Source organism: Saccopteryx bilineata, unplaced genomic scaffold (assembly GCF_036850765.1).
Source record: "Saccopteryx bilineata isolate mSacBil1 unplaced genomic scaffold, mSacBil1_pri_phased_curated manual_scaffold_32, whole genome shotgun sequence".
Taxonomy (NCBI): Eukaryota; Metazoa; Chordata; class Mammalia; order Chiroptera; family Emballonuridae; genus Saccopteryx; species Saccopteryx bilineata.
In genome coordinates this window covers 140,341-153,757 of record NW_027095458.1, presented here as the reverse complement: position 1 = coordinate 153,757, position 13,417 = coordinate 140,341, and positions in this window count along the sequence as shown.

The following is a 13,417-nucleotide window of genomic DNA, read 5'->3' as shown; positions in this document are numbered from 1 at the left end:
AACCCACAGCCAACATCATACTCAATGGGCAAAAATTAAAAGCAATCCCCTTAAGATCAGGAGCATGGCAGGCCCCCTTTCACTACTCCTATTCAACCTACTTCTGGAAGACTAGCCACAGCAATCAGACAAAAGACAAAAAATAAAAGAAATGCAGATTGGAAAACAAGTAAACTACACTGGGAAGCATTTTTTTGTTGTGGCATGAGTTTTAAAACTTTTTCTATATAATTCTGCATTGCTGATTTCAAATCAAAAAATTTTTTTTGGTGCATGCTCTAGTTTTTAATCCAATTTTAATTTCTTTTTCTTACAGTTTATGGCATGCATTGGTCTTTCTTTTTTTCTTATTTTTTTTTTTGCATTTTTTAAATAATTTTATTTTTTTAATGGGGCGACATAAATAAATCAGTATACATATATTCAAAGATAACAAGTCTAGGTTATATTGTCATTCAATTATGTTGCATACCCATCACTCAAAGTCAGATTCTCCTCTGTCACCTTCCATCTAGTTTTCTTTGTGCCCCTCCCCCTCCCCCTTTACCTCTCCCTTTCCCCCTCCCCCCCATAACTACCACACTCTTATCAATGTCTCTTAGTTTCACTTTTATGTCCCACCTATGTATGGAATAATGCAGTTCCTGTTTTTTTCTGATTTACTTATTTTGCTTCGTATCATGTTATCAAGATCCCACCATTTTGCTGTAAATGATCCGATGTCATCATTTCTAATGGCTGAGTAGTATTTCATAGTGTATATGTGCCACATCTTCTTTATCCAGTCATCTATTGACGAGCTTTTTGGTTGTTTCCATGTCCTGGCCACTGTGAACAATGCTGCAATAAGCATGGGGCTGCATGTGTCTTTACGTATCAATGTTTCTGAGTTTGGGGGGTATATACCCAGTAGAGGGATTTCTGGGTCATAAGGTAGTTCTATTTTCAGTTTTTTGAGGAACCATCATACTTTCTTCCATAATGGTTGTACTACTTTACATTCCCACCAACAGTGGATGAGGGTTCCTTTTTCTCCACAGCCTCTCCAACATTTGCTATTACCTGTCTTGCTAATAATAGCTAATCGAACAGGTGTGAGGTGGTATCTCATTGCAGTTTTGATTTACATTTCTCTAATAGCTAAAGAAGATGAGCATCTTTTTATATATCTGTTGGCCATTTGTATTTCTTCCTGGGAGAAGTGTCTGTTCATATCCTCTTCCCATTTTTTTATTGGATTGTATGTTTGTTTGTTGTTGAGTTTTATGAGTTCCTTGTATATTTTGGATATTAGGCCCTTATCTGAGCTGTTGTTTGAAAATATCATTTCCCATTTAGTTGGCTTTCTGTTTATTTTGTTATCAGTTTCTCTTGCTGAGCAAAAACTTCTTAGTCTGATGTAGTCCCATTCATTAATTTTTGCCTTCACTTCTCTTGCCTGTGGAGTCAAATTCATAAAATGCTCTTTAAACCCCAGGTCCATGAGTAGAGTACCTATGTCTTCTTCTATGTACTTAATTGTTTCAGGTCTTATGTTTAGATCTTTGATCCATTTTGAGTTAATTTTAGTACAGGGGGACAAATTGTAGTTGTGTTTCATTCTTTTGCAAGTTTCAAACTTTTCCAGTTTTCCCAGCACCATTTATTAAAGAGGCATTCTTTTCTCCATTGTGTGTTGTTGGTCCCTTTATCAAAAATTATTTGACTATATATATGTGGTTTTATTTCTGGACTTTCTATTCAGTTCCATTGGTCTGAGTGTCTATTTTTCTGCCAATACCATGCTGTTTTGATTGACGTGGCCCTATAATAAAGTTTGAAGTCAGGTATTGTAATGCCCCCAGCTTCATTCTTTTTCTTTAGGATTGCTTTGGCTATTTGGGGTTTTTTATAGTTCCATATAAATCTGATGATTTTTTGTTCCATTTCTTTAAAAAATCTCATAGGGATTTTGATGGGAATTGCATTAAATTTGTGTATTGTTTAGGTAATATAGCCATCTTGATTATATTTATTCTTCCTAACCAAAAACAAGGTATATTCTTCCATCTCATTATATCATTTTCGATTTCCTTTAACAATGGTTTATAGTTTTCATTATATACGTCCTTTACATTCTTTGTTATGTTTATTCCTAAGTATTTTATTTTTTTGTTGCAATCGTGAAAGGGATTATTCTTTTGAGTTCATTCTCAATTGTTTCATTGTTGGCATATAGAAAGGCTGTTGACTTCTGTATGTTAATTTTGTATCCTGCAACCTTACTGTATTGGCTTATTGTTTCTACTAGTCTTTTTGTGGATTCTTTGGGGTTTTCGATGTATAGGATCATATCATCTGCAAAAAGTGATATCTTTACTACTTCTTTTCCAATATGGATGCCTTTTATTTCTTTGTCTTGTCTGATTGCTCTGGCTAGAACCTCTAGTACCACATTAAATAAGAGTGAAGAGAGTGGACAACCCTGTCTTGTTCCTGATTTAAGGGGGAAAGCCTTCAGTTTAGTGTCATTTAATATGATGTTAGCTGATGGTTTATCATATATGGCCTTTATCATGTTGAGATATTTTCCTTCTATACCCATTTTGTTGAGAGTCTTAAACATAAAATTGTGTTGTATTTTATCAAAAGCCTTTTCTGCATCTATTGATAAGATCATGTGGTTTTTGTTCTTTGTTTTGTTGATATGGTGTATTACATTAACCGATTTACTTATGTTGAACCATCCTTGAGATTCTGGGATGAATCCCACTTGATCATGATGTATTATTTTTTTAATATGTTGTTGTATTTGATTTGCTAGTATTTTCTTTAGTATTTTAGCATCTGTATTCATTAGAGATATTGGTCTGTAGTTTTCTTTTTTTGTGCCATCCTTGCCTGGTTTTGGTATGAGGGTTATGTTGGCCTCATAAAATGTGTTTGGAAGTATTGCTTCTTCTTCAATTTCTAGGAAGACTTTCAGTAGAATAGGAACCAAGTCTTGTTTGAATGTTTGATAAAATTCGCTGGTATAGCCGTCAGGCCTGGACTTTTATTTTGGGGGAGGTTTTTAATGGTTTTTTCTATTTCTTCTCTACTGATAGGTCTGTTTAGGCTTTCTGCTTCTTCTTGACTCAGTCTTGGAAGGTTGTATTGTTCTAGGAATTTATCCATTTCTTCTAGGTTGTTGAATTTAGAGGCATAAAGTTTTTCATAGTATTCTACAATAATTCTTTGTATATCTACGATGTCCATGGTGATTTCTCCTCTTTCATTTTGGATTTTTTTATATGAGTTCTTTCTCTTTTTTCCTTGGTAAGTCTTGCCAAGGGTTTGTCAATTTTGTTGATCTTTTCAAAGAACCAGATCCTTGTTCTATTAATTTTTTCTATAGTTTTTTTGTTCTCTAATTCATTTATTTCTGCTCTGATTTTTATTATCTCCTTTCTTCAGCTGGTTTTGGGATTTTTTTGTCTTCTTTTTCTAGTTCCTTAAGGTGTGAAGTTAAGTGGTTCACTTGGGCTCTCTCTTGTTTGTTCATATATGCCTGAAGCGATATGAACTTCCCTCTTATCACTGCTTTTGCTGCATCCCATAGATTCTGATATGTTGTATTGTCATGTTCATTAGTCTGTATATATCTTTTGATCTCTGCACTTATTTCTTCTTTGACCCATTCATTTTTTAAAAGTATGTTTTTTGTTTCCACATTTTTGTGTGATTTTTTTTCTCTTTTTTGCAATTGAATTCTAGTTTCAAGGCTTTATGATCAGAAAATATGCTTGGTACAACTTTGATTTTTCTGAATTTGATAATGTTTTTGTGGCCCAACATATGGTCAATTCTTGAGAATGATCCATGTACACTGGAGAAAAATGTATACTCAGTCACTTTGGGATGAAATGTCTTGTAGATGTCTATCATATCCAGGTGCTCCAGTGTTTTGTTTAAGGCCACTATGTCTTTGTTGATTCTCTATTTGGATGACTGATCTAGAGCCGTCAATGGTGTATTGAGGTCTCCAAGTATGATTGTATTTTTGTCAGTTTTTGTTTTAAGGTCAATAAGTAACTGTCTTATATATTTTGGTGCTCCTTGGTTTGGTGCATATATATTAAGAATTGTTATGTCTTCTTGATTCAGTGTCCCCTTAGTCATTATGAAATGGCCATTTTTGTCTCTGAGTACATTTTCTGTCTTGTAGTCAGCATTATCAGGTATGAGTATTGCTACACCTGCTTATTTTTTGGATGTTATTTGTTTGGAGTATTGTTTTCCAGCCTTTCACTTTGAATTTGTTTTTATCCTTGTTACTTAGATGAGTTTCCTGTACACAGCATACAGTTGGATTTTGTTTTTTAATCCATTCTGCTACTCTGTGCCTTTTTATTGGTGAGTTTAATCCATTTACATTTAGTGTAAGTATTGACACTTGTGAGTTCCTTATTGCCATTTTATAAATTGCTTTCTGTTAGTTTTGTGTCTTGTTTGATCCTTCTCTTTCGTTTTTCTATCTTTTGTTTTTATTTGGTTGTATTCCATACATCTTTCCTCTGTTGCTATCTTTTTTATCTCATGTGTTTCTGTGGTGGTTTTTTCAATGGTGGTTACCTTTAAGTAATGAAAAGGGTTCCTACCCTGTTCATTGTAGCGCAATATTTTGTGAGTACTTTTGCACTCCATCGTCCTTTGCTACTGTTAATCTCCATCTTCTCCCCCCTTTCTTTTTGTTGTTGTCACAGTTTAAATTTGGTTTTATTGTGTTCTTCTTGGAGCTTTTACTTGTGGCTCTGTTTTTTGTTGTTGTTGTTCTTTGTATCTGATTGGAGAACCCCCTTTAGTAATTCCTGGAGTGGGGGTTTTCTGATGATAAATTCCCTCATCTTTTCTGTATCTGTGTATGTTTTTATTTCTCCTCCATATTTGAAGGATAGCTTTGATGGGTATAGTATTCATGGCTGAAAGTTTCTCTCTTTCAGGATTTTAAATATTGGGGTCCACTCTCTTCTAGCTTGTAGAGTTTCTGCTGAGAAATCTGATGATAATCTAATAGGCCTTCCTTTATATATTGTATTCTTCTTTTCCCTGGCTGCCTTGAGAATTTTTTCTTTGCTGTTGGTTTGTGCCAATTTCATTAAGAAATGCCTTGGAGTAGGTTTGTTGTGGTTAAGAAAACTCGGAGGCCTGACCTGTGGTGGCGCAGTGGATAAAGTGTTGACCTGGAAATGCTGAGGTCGCCAGTTCGAAACCCTGGGCTTCCCTGGTCAAGGCATATATGGGAGTTGATGCTTCCTGCTCTCCTCCCTTCTCTCTCTGTTTCTCTCTCTCTCTACCTCTCTCCTTTCTAAAATGAATAAATAAAATTTAAAAAAAAAAGTTTTTTGAAAAAAAAGAAAACTCGGAGTTCTGTTTGCTTCTTGATCTTGAGGCTTTAGTTCTTTCCACAGGCTTGGGAAGTTCTCATCTATTATTTGTTTGAGTATGTTCTTCATTCCATTTTCTCACTCTTCTCCCTCTGATATACCTATTATTCTTATGTTATTCTTTTTGATGGAGTCAGATAATTCTTGTAGGGTTATCTCATTTATTTTTATATTTGAGTCCCTCTCTTCTTCTCTCTGTTGTGCCTCAAGTTGCTTGTCTTCTATTTCACTAATCCTCTCTTCTATCTGACCTGTTCTATTAGCTAAGCTTGTTACTTCGTTTTTCAGCTCATGAATTAAGTTTTTCATCTCTGTTTGATTTGTTTTTATAGTTTCAATTTCCTTGGACATATATTCTTTGTGTTCATTGAGTTGTTTTCTGAGCGCCCTAAATTGCCTATCTGTGTTTTCTTGTATATCTCGGAGGATTTTTAGGATTTCTATCTTGAATTCTCTGTCATTTAACTCCAAGGTTTCCAATATATTAAATTTTTTCTCCATAGATTTTTTCTCATCTAGCTGTGTTACCTCTCTTTCTTTTGTATCCATGATATTTGATTTTCTCTTCCTTAATGGCATCTGAGGATGGTTTTGTTGATAGTATTAATGAGATTTAATAAAGATTAAAAAGTTTAAAAAAATAAAAAATCGAAAAGAGTTGGTTTTTTAAAAAAAATTAATAATGAAATAAAGAAAAATAAAATAAAATAAAATTTTTTTTAAAAGGAAATTATTCCCCCCCCTCCTTTTTTCCTCTCCTCTCCTCTCCCCTCTTTCTTTTGAAAATCTTGTGGTGAACTGTGAAGTATAACAAACAATGCCTGTATTGGAGGGCCTGAATTGGGGAAAAGTAATAAAGGGGCAAAAAAAGAAAGAAAGAAAAAAGAAGGGGGTATGGACCCACAAAAAGCAAATAAGGAAAAATTTTGGGTCAAGAATAAAATGATTTGCTTTTAGGTGTTGGTTGACTAAGAGTTATGATGAGAGGAAAAAGAGGGAAACAGAAAAATGGGGGGGGGATTAAAAAGTTACTATTGTATTTAGTGGAACAAGAACTAGATAAAATGGAGAGCCAGGGATGGGAGCACTGCTAGTGAGTTAAAAAGGTGAAGTAAAAAAACCCCAAAATGCCACAAACATAAGTTTGAGTCCCAGATAAGATAATTTGTTTGTTATTGAGGTTTGAATGAGAGGAGATGTAAAGGAAAAAGGAAGAAACTAATATAGAGGGAGAAAAGTAAGAGAGAGAGACAAAAAAAGAGGGAACCACTAAAACAAGAAAAAAGAAAAAAGGGGAGAGTGAGAGAGAGTTAAGGGTTTTGGAGTGCAACCCTCATAGAGAGAAAGGAAGAGGAAAGAAAAGATAATGGGAGATGTAACACTTATGGGTAGTGTAGTTCAAGGAGAGGAGAGAGTAAGACTGGCAGAGAGTTAATCGGCCAAATTGGAAGAGGAAAAAAAAATATCAAGAATGAAGATAAGAGAAACAAAGGAAAAAATATAATAAAATGGGATAGACTATAAAGTCTGCACATTATTCTTGATTTAGAGAGGTTATCTTCTTGCTTTTTCTTTTCTCTCCCTCTTCCTGGTCGGTGACTCTGTACCCCAGGTTCTGCCCCTTTGGCACGCTCAGGTAGAGGTTTGCAATTGATAAGTCTCTATGGTGATGTCATGTATTGTGCTTTAGTCTCGTTGGCAGTCAAGGCCCAATGGCATTTATAGGCTCCGACAGTGAGAGAGTCTGTGTTCCTGGAGCCTTTCTCTTACTCTTTCCTTCCTCAATTAGTAGTCTGATAACTCCAGCTATGGGGTTGCTGCTGTCTCTGCCTGGATAGTAAGAAGCTCAAAGAGCAGGCAACTCCCCACTCTATTTCCACTCAGCACAGGGCTCTGGGTAAGGCTCAGTCAGTCAGAGCTGCTAGCATAATCAGGAGGGCTTTCCGCCCATTCAAAGACCTCTGGCTCTGCCCCTCTGTCCAGTAACACGGGTGGGCACCCACTTCCGGGGCGCTTGGAGGAAACTATCGCTCACTATCTGCGTGCGCAGACCAGGATATCCAGCCAGCAGTCTCATGCTCTGAGTGAAACCCCCAGCCGCATGGAAAAGTTCCAGCGTTGGAATTGGCTCTTGCTCCGTCCCCGTGCACAGCTTTTGCAAGGCACTGGGGTGGCCCAAGATTCCGCTTTGGCCCACACAAAGGCCCCTGACTCTGCCCCTCTGTGCGATAACACGGGCGCGCACTGCCGAGGCACTTGGAGGAATCTCTCGCTATCTGCGCACGCAGACCAGGATATCAGACCGGCCACGTTTCCCTCTTAGTGAAACCCCCACCAGCACGGAAAAGTTTCACCATTGGAATTAGTTCTCGCTCCCTCCCGTTCGCGGCTTTCCCAAGGCGCTGGGGCTGCCCAGAGATTCCGCTTTTGGCCCACACAAAGGCCTCTGACTCTGCCTCTCTGTGGGGTAACACGGGCACCCACTCCCGGGGCTTTGAAAGAAACTTCTCGCCCACTATCTGTGTGCACCCACCAGGAGATCGGGTTAAATGGCTGCCACACTTGTCTTTCTTTGTCTGGGTTTGGCGCGAGTGTTATCTTGTATTGCCCGGGTTGCCACAGGAACAGTTTTTCCTCGGCTTGGATCTCCGTGCCACAGCCTGGTTCGGCCGTTTGTGCCATGGCCTGGATCTATTCATCCCCTTTGCCCGCCTCTGTTTCTATATTCACAGATCCCAGAGAAAGCTGCCCTGTTTAGGTTAGTGAGGAAGGCGGAGCATTTCTTACTCCCTAATTCCTTCGGGGTTTGGTTATATATTTAGCCAATTTTTCGCTCGACCATACCTTCGGGTGTATTGCGAAACATCTGGAGACTCCAAGGATAGGTTTTTCTGTTTCTGGTTGAAGATCTTGTTGAGTTTTGGGGGAGATTTATCAGTATCGCTTCCTACCCCGCCATTATTCTGAGATCATCTCGCATTTTTTCAAAGCTGGAAACAGGGAGGCAGTTAGACAGACTCCCACATGTGCCCGACTGGGATCTACCCGGCATGCCCACCAGGGGGCTATGCTCTGCCCCTCTGGGGCATCAATCTGTTGCATCCAGAGCCATCCTCAGCACCTGGGCCATCTTTGCTCCAATGGAGCCTTTGCTGTGGGAGGGAAAGAGAGAGACAAAGAGGAAGAAGAGGGGAAGGGGTGGAGAAACAGATGAGCGCTTCTCCTGTGTGCCGTGGCCGGGAATCCATCCTGGGACTTCTGCATGCCAGGCCAATGCTCTACCACTGAGCCAAACAGCCAGGACCACATTGGTTTTTAAACTGGAGTTAAAGGGCAATGACTCTTAGATTGAACATAGCCAAAAGGCAATTAACCACAAGGAAATTAATGATTTACAATCACTTTTAGATAAATGTAGTTGTTTTTAAATGTAAAAAATTATTATCTATAAAAACACCTTCTCATTTTGCTTTAAGATTGAATCATGGCTTCTTCACATATGCATAAATGTAAGAATAGACATGACTCCTTTTGTTATATATGTGGCTATCACACAATTCAACGTCAAAGGCACAATATTTTATCATTTGTGACACGTGCATATATTGCCTATTTTCAAATTCCCCTTGGTGATCATGACAAGAATGGGGCTCCTCATAATGTCTGTCATAATTGTGAGGAAATGCTTCATGACTGGACAAAAGGAAAGTGCAAAGGAATGCTTTTTGGTATTCCAATGGTTTGGTTTGAAACTAAGGACCACAGCAGTGACTGTTATTTCTGTCAGATCAGTACAAAAGGCATCGGCAAGAAAAAAAGCCATATGATCACAGATCCTAATAATCCTTCAGATATACAAAGTATTCCAGATTCTACAACACTCCTGGTTCCAGTTTTTAATAATTTTACTTCTTCTAAGGATAAAGAAAATGAACATGGTGATCAAGTGTATTTTGATAAGGTGCATGAGGAAATGGTTGTAGAATCTGAAGGGTCTTTTTCTGATGCCAAGCAGTCATTAACCCCTCAGCAGTTTAACCAACCCAAATTAAATGACTGAATAAGAGATTTGGGCCTATCAAAGAAAGCAACTGGGTTATTAGCCTCCAGGCTTCAAGAACAGAGTGTACTTTACCAGTAAGCTAAAGTATCCCATTTCAGGAAGCATGAACAAATTTTGTTTACTTTTTTTTAAAGACAAACACTTTGTTTACTGTCATGTTATCAGCCAGGTAGGTGTTACCACTTACAGTTCAACAGAATGGTGACTATTTCTTGACAGCTCTAAATGGAGTCTGAAATGTCGTCTCCTACACAACAGTAACATTTATGCAGTGGTTTCAATAGGTTATTCAACAATCTGTGAGAAGATAATAATGACATAAAAATTTTCCTCAACTTTCTGAAGTATAAGAAGCATATCTATATCATTTGTGTGGCTCTTAAAATGGTAAATTTCCTGCTAGGACAACAAAGAGGTTTCACAAAGTAACTTTGCTTTTTGTGTTTTGGGTACAGCCAAGCTCAGCAGAAACACTGGACACAGAAGTATCGGCCAAAACGTAAAGCTCTGGAAGTAGGGATGCAAGATATTGTGAATGAACATGAAGTAAATTGAGACAGGATTATTTTTCACCCACTTCACATCAAACTTTGCTTAATAAAGCGGTTTGTTCAGGTTTTGAATAGAGAAAGTGAATGTTTTCAACGTATTATTTCTGCTTTTCCTGCCTTGTTTTTTGAGAAGAGAAAAGCAGGTGTATTTGATGGACCTCAAATTTGAACACTCATACATGAAAAGGAATTTGCTAGGAAGATAAATAAGGATAAGAAAGCAGCATGGAATCATTTATGGTAGTTATAAAGAACTTCCTTGCCAACAAAAAAGCAGAAAACTGTGAACTTCTGGTTCAAAGAATGCTTTTGGCTTCCCGTGACATTGGCTGTAACATGAGCATTAAGATTCACTTTCTGAACTGTCACCTTAATAACTTTCCAAAAAATCTTGGAGCTGTTATTAATGAGCAGGGAGAATACTTTCATCAAGATCTGAAGATGATGGAAGAGCACTCTCAGTGGTGATTGGACAGAAATATGATGGCAGACTGCTGCTGGATCATCAAACAAGATTGTCCTCAACAAGTACACAAACAAAAGAGCTACAAATGAAAATTTTGCCTGAATAAAATTTAAATAAATTTTGCACAAATTTTATGATTAAAATAAGTGTTTTAATATGTTCTATTTCAAAATTATTTTAAAAATCTGATGCAATAATATATTTTAGTGTATTTACTGCATTATAAAAATTATTATATTTTTACAAAGATGGTGCCTAAGAATGTTCTACTTCATTATGTTAAACTAAATGTTGAAAATTTTATTATAAGATAAAAACTTAAAATCTTTAATTGCAAATAAACTATAGTTACAGGGAAAACCTAATGTCAGATTTGAGATCAGCACACCGAATTAATTAAGAACAAGTGTTTTTGTGGATGCAACAAAAATTTTGTTCCCCAGTTTTATCATTATTTACTGATGACTATACATAAAAAACCCTAGTTTTAGTAAAAAAAAAAAAGCTACTAGATCTGATAAATAAATTTTGCAAGGTTGTAGGATATAAATGAATGTTCAGAAATTAGTGATATTTTTATACACCAAAAATTAACTGTCTGAAAGAGAAATTAAGAAAACAATTCCCTTCTCTATTGCAACAACAACAGCAACAAAATAAAGTACCTAAGAGTAAAAGTAACCAAGGAGGTAGAAGACTTATATTGGAAAATTATAAAACATTGATAAAAAGAAATCAAGAAAGATACAAACATGTGGAAGAATTTACCATGTTCCTAGATAGGGAGAATACACATCATTAAAATATCTATATTACCTAAAGCAATCTATAAATTCAATGCAATTTCTATTATAATACTGGTGGCTTACTTCAAAATTATAAAACAAATATTCCAAGAATTTATATGGAACCACAAAAGAACCCTAATAACCTATGCAATTTTGAAATTGAAGAATAAAATGGAAGATACACCTTCTTACATAAAGTTATCCTACAAGATCATTGTACTTAAAACAGGTTGGTACTAGCATAAGAACAGGCATACAGATCAATGGGACAGACAGAGAGCCCAGAAATAAACCCATGCCTTTATGGTCAATTGATATTTGACAAAGGAGTCAAGAGCACACAGTGGAGAAAAGACAGTCTCTTTAATAAATGGTGTTGGAAAAATTGGACAGGTACATGCATGTAAATGAAAATAGACCACTAGCTAACAGCACTCACAAAAATAAACTCAAAGGTGCAGGTAGAGCGCAGAGCACATTCCTAGCAGCTGTGGCTGATGCAATGCTGTGAGAATATTCCAGCTCCCAGCAGCCTTCTGGGCACACCCAGGAAGGAAGTTCACCTGTTATAAGGAAGTGACGTAGCACCAACCACGCAGCTCCCTGATCTTTTCAGCCACTGGCTATGAAGGACACACTGTTACACCCTATAAGCTGAACCCATGTATATAAGCTTGCTTACTTCCTAAATAAAGTGGATCTGCGTCACTGAACCTGATCCCCGTAGTCGGGTCTTTGTGTGTTTGTCTTCCTCATCCCCAGCAAAACTTGTTTACAACTGGTGGCCAATATGGGACAGGGATCTAACTGGCATCCAAGAAATGAATGAGTGACCTCTGCTATGGGAAAAATTCTCCCCCACTCTCGAGCCCCGCAGGCTTGAGCCCTGCATGCCCTATTAAAGGGTTGGTGAGTTGAAGTTTGTGAAAAGATCTCTGTACTTACTGGGAGATTCTATCTAGTCTCAAACCCTGGATTGAGTACATGCCTCTCTGGGAACGCTATACTTGGGCCCGAGCTTTCTAGCACATTCATTCGTCCAAAGCACATAGGGGACAAACCTTCCCTCTTAGCCTCATTCCTGCCCAGATAGCAATACATGCCTGCTTGGCTGGTGCGCCTCCTGGGGACCCTCCACCAGTTCCAAAAATATTGCAGGCTGCCTCTCTCTCTGAGGAACAACCTACCTCCCTATTCATCCCCCTCCACTGAGGGGGAAAGTAGTTTAGCCTCTGACATTGACATGTCATGGCTGAGCACACAGAAACAAAACCAGCTGAATTGATGACTGCACCATCAGCTCTGCCACCACCAAAAAAAGTGGAAGTTGCTACTTCTGTATTCCCTGCTGGGGTTCAGTGACCCACCATAGCCTCTTATGTGTCATTTTCTCCAACCTGTGTTCCAGCTGCAGACCCATGAGCCAGGCTATATGCCCCCACGTGTCAGCAAAGAGATATTTCCCATGCAGCATTAGGACTAGAGCCCCCTCACTTGTTTCTGGTCAATATTAACCCTACCGCCTGACCTGTGGTGGTGCAGTGGATAAAGCATCAACCTGGAAATCCTGAGGTCGCCGGTTCGAAACATTGGCCTTGCCTGGTCAAGGCACATATGGGAGTTGATGCTTCTAGCTCCTCCTCCTTCTCTCTCTCTGTCTCTCCTCTCTCTTCCTGTCTGTCTCTCCTTCTCTTTAAAATGAATAAACAAAAAATAAATAAAAATTTATAAAAAAAATTAAAAAAATACTAATTTTACCACTGCATGACCAAAACATGGTATCCACATGACCAAAAAACAGTCATTACTCTCAGAAAAGCTATCCAGGAAGATGGCCTTCATTGCTCCTATGTTTAGCAATTACTTGAAAATATCAGTGTTGATTTAAATTGTCCCCATGATTGGAAAATATTAGCCTGAGCAGTCTTTACCATGGAAAACTTAATTCAATGGAAAGCTTTATACAATGAGCAATGTGAAGTAATAGGTGAAAAAATCAGAAGGGTGGTGTTAACCTCCCCCTGGAAGTCCTCAAAGGAGAAGGGCAATTTGCTTCCTCTGCCGTACAGGTTACCAGACCCCCTCAGTGTTTTTCAGATTTTCTAGGAAGGGTCCAAGAAGCTGTAAAGCATAATGTTACAAAC